General features: G+C 26.7%; 1 long non-coding RNA gene across 2 annotated transcripts; it reads right to left on the bottom strand.

Annotated features, from left to right (window-relative positions):
- Nucleotides 1-42: 42 nt before the first annotated feature.
- LOC136795305 (uncharacterized) lies at nucleotides 43-3,581 on the bottom strand. Of its 2 annotated transcripts, none has more exons than XR_010842879.1 (3): nucleotides 3,511-3,581; nucleotides 1,715-1,781; nucleotides 43-1,565 (listed from the first exon to the last, which is right to left on the bottom strand). It is a non-coding gene; the product is annotated as an uncharacterized lncRNA (long non-coding RNA). The 2 variants fall into 2 exon arrangements; XR_010842878.1 differs by lacking the exon at nucleotides 3,511-3,581 and adding an exon at nucleotides 3,222-3,504.
- Nucleotides 3,582-3,648: the final 67 nt, after the last annotated feature.

Genomic DNA, 3,648 nt, shown 5'->3' with positions numbered 1-3,648 from the left:
TACTTTATTTTTACATAAATATAGAATAAAAACATAGGGGTACTTTAATATTAAAAAATGTAACTAAAAAAAGCCTGAAAATGAACATAATGTATAACTCTTCAATTTTTTAAAAGAATTTTACAATAATTAAAAAACAATTACATTATATTGTAATGGTAATTTTAAATTGTCATTTTCATCAAAAATTTTCCAAACAATATGCATCTTTAAATTTTCAAAAACAAATTGTTAATTATTGGGATGCAAAATTAATTTGTATTAACTAAACAATACTTCTACAACCAAAAAGTAATAGGTTCATAATGGAAAGTAATAAAATTTTAATACTAGGCTCAGTAATTTAGCACATGTTCTTCAACAGCAAGCAATAACTTTTTATTAGTTTAGCCTAGGATTTTCATCCAAAACATTATTTTTCCTTTTTTTTTTGGAATGCCCATCTCTCCTCCAGCATCATTAATTTTTTTCAAATGTCTTAACAAGTTTTAAACTTTCAACAAGAGCCCAATTTTTACTTTTATTTTAATCTTTTCAAAAATTTTTGTTTGAGTATTAGTTAAAAAAGTAAAATTGCTAGTTATTAAAGAATATTCTTGAAAAAGAAAATTGAATATTTCAATCTTAAAGGTTTTGCCTTCAACTTTATTTTTGGCACTTTCAATGGAATTTAACTACTCTCAATAATCAAAATTCATAAAAGCAAATACAGGAGTTTGAATAATTGATAATATTTGTGTTGTAATTTTTAAATACAAATTGATTTTTTTTTTATACAAAAAAATTAATTTTGATAAAAAAAAAAAAAAAAGAAAATTGTAGGTATGTTTTTTTTTTTGTAGGTCTTGAGGACCAGTCAATAATACAACTTTATTTAGGCAACGTTTCGCAACATTATTGCTTGCATAGTCGTGCCCTACAATGAAAAAAAAAACAGTTTCTTAGAACAAATACTTTCTTCAACTAATTACTTAATTGATAGCTTGATTCTTATATTTTTCTATAGTAATCATTTCTTTTAAATTTCACTTAAAGTTGTTTTTTTCCCAATGTATGATTTTTGGTGCATCAAATTTGTGTTGTAGTTACAATGGAGTACAACTATATTTGTGTTGATATACCTTTCTTTTGAGATACTGTTCTGAAGTTCCAAATAGAATTTCCAGCAGTTCTTTTCACAGGGAATTTCATACACTATATTAGATTATATCTCTATTTTATCTTTATCTTTCTTATTGGTGTAATGTAATCAAATAAAGTGGTCGTGTTTTTGTATGTAACTGTGTAATTGTTTAAAGGTTTTTGATATTCTCTCTGAAAGTGTTGGTATGTAAGGAATTGTGTAGTATTTTTTGCAGTTGGTTTCCTAGGGTTGTGGATTTGTCAATGTTTTGTTTGCTTTAGTAATTGACAGACTAGTTTATGTGGGTACTCATTTGATAAGAGGAGATCTACAACTTAATTTTCTGCTGTTTTGAAGTATTCAGGGACTAATGCCTGTTGAACAGATTCGATACTTAGGACTCCATCTTGACAAGAGACTTACTTGGAATCCACACACAAGACTGAAACGACAAGAAACTGCTAATAAATACATAAGACACAATTAACAACAATAAATAGAAACATATATTTTCACAAAATAAAAATGACAGACAGACTACCAGCAATAAAAAAAAAATGTTAGGTGTTGGAAAAACCAAAGCAAACCTACCTCCATTTCAAAAACTATTCAGTTCTGGCACAAACCTGGTGATAGTTGGATCAAAATGAAGAACTTACTGAAAAAGACAATTGTAAGTAACATTTTTACAAAGCAATGTTTTAATTGCAATAGTTATTAATCATAAATTACATTATGTACTTGTAGTTATATAGTAATTAATTGAAGAAAGTATTTGTCCTAAAAAACTGTTGTTTTTTTTATTGTAGGGTATGACTATACAAACAATAAAGTTGTGAAACGTCGCCTAAATAAAGTTGTATTATTGACTGATCCTCGAAACAAAAAAAAAAAATCCATATATGTATATCTACTAAAAAAAGAAGACCTTATGGAAAAGTTCAACATGAAATAAATTTTTTTTTCAGAGAATGGGCTTAAAAAGTTGCATTTTAGAATGATTCATACTTGACTCTTCATAATAATGAAAATTTTAAAAAAATGAAATAAAAGCAATGAATATTTTAGTCTTTAATTCATAAAAATATAAAGCACAGAGAAAATGGTGGAAAACCTAAGTTCATGATAGGCCATCACCCAAAATTAAATAACTCTTCAAAAGAAATCAGAGGCCTAATGAATAACATTTATAAAACAGATGCAGAATTAATTTCATTAGTTGCATAGTATAAAAACATTAATGTTAAGAAAAATACATTTGCTAGAACAGTTTAAATGAATATGATAAGCAAAAAATTAATAAATCAAAGTAGGCCAGAGTATTTTAAATAAAAAGCAAAAAACAACATATATTATAGTTAATTTTCTTTAATATCAGTTAATCCATTATTATTAGCCCCTCAAACATCACAAAAAAACATGACTTAATAGTGAATGCTACAAAGACCTAATTCTAGAGCTCATAAAAATTATACACTCAGCATTCAGTAATATCATCATACACACTATGATCAAAGAAATGATCTATTTTAATTATAAGAGATAGTTGACCGTGGATGACTTGTACGAGGAGAAGATCCCCAACCATCTCACAAATAAGTTGGTGTGACTTATTTAATTAAATAAACTTATTTGTGTTTCATTTTGACCGCACCCCCAACGATCTGTTTTAATATTAAAAGCACGCAGTTGCATTTAGGAGTTCAATAAAAAATTCATTATTTCCCTGAACAAAGACAAATTAAATTGAGAGTAAATTGGTAGTAAAACATGGTAACTGAATTTGTTGACGAAGTGAAGTTTTAAAGCTCAGCTTTAATAAGTATGATTTCACAATTTGTTGAAATAAACCTTCCGAAATTTATATTCTAAAGAGAATAATGTTGATATTATGTCTTAATTGATGTACTGTCCTGATTGACAGTAAAACATTTTAATTAGACAATTTAACAATGTAAAAGTTTTTATTTTTAAAGTAACCATGTTTTCCAACCAAGTACCTCAATTGACAAAATTAGTAAGATCTTTTTTTCATTCTAAAACCCATTTATAACTTTTGTGAATGACAAAGTCAGGTATTGAAACACAATTTACTTACTGAAATAGGGTTCATTTAAAGGAGAGTTAATTTGTGCATCATTCCGGTCATAAGTTGGAGAACACATTTAATCCAAAAATATAATTGATTAAAATAAGAGTAATAAACCGAAAACTCATTCGTATACGAACCTAATTTAATTAACATGTATAAACTTATGACAAATTATTTTTTCAGATCAGTATTTCACTTAAAAATTAACATTTGGGTGCTTAAAAACAACCAAACACAATATATATTAAAAACAATTTATGATGGGCATTCAACAACAACATTCTGATTATCTAACCTTCAACAAACAAAATCAATTTAATTCAGCAAACTGTTTACTTGAGGTTACTATTTCTAACTGGTTCATAACCATCGTTAACTTGTTACTCGCATAGATGGCGCATGACCAAAATATAGCATGTAGAGGCTGAAATTG

This window comes from Halyomorpha halys, unplaced genomic scaffold, assembly GCF_000696795.3.
Source record: "Halyomorpha halys isolate HHAL.00 unplaced genomic scaffold, Hhal_1.1 Scaffold1153.1, whole genome shotgun sequence".
NCBI classification, from domain to species: Eukaryota; Metazoa; Arthropoda; class Insecta; order Hemiptera; family Pentatomidae; genus Halyomorpha; species Halyomorpha halys.
Note: the sequence above shows the minus strand (reverse complement) of the source record. Positions and strands in the feature narration are given on the sequence as shown.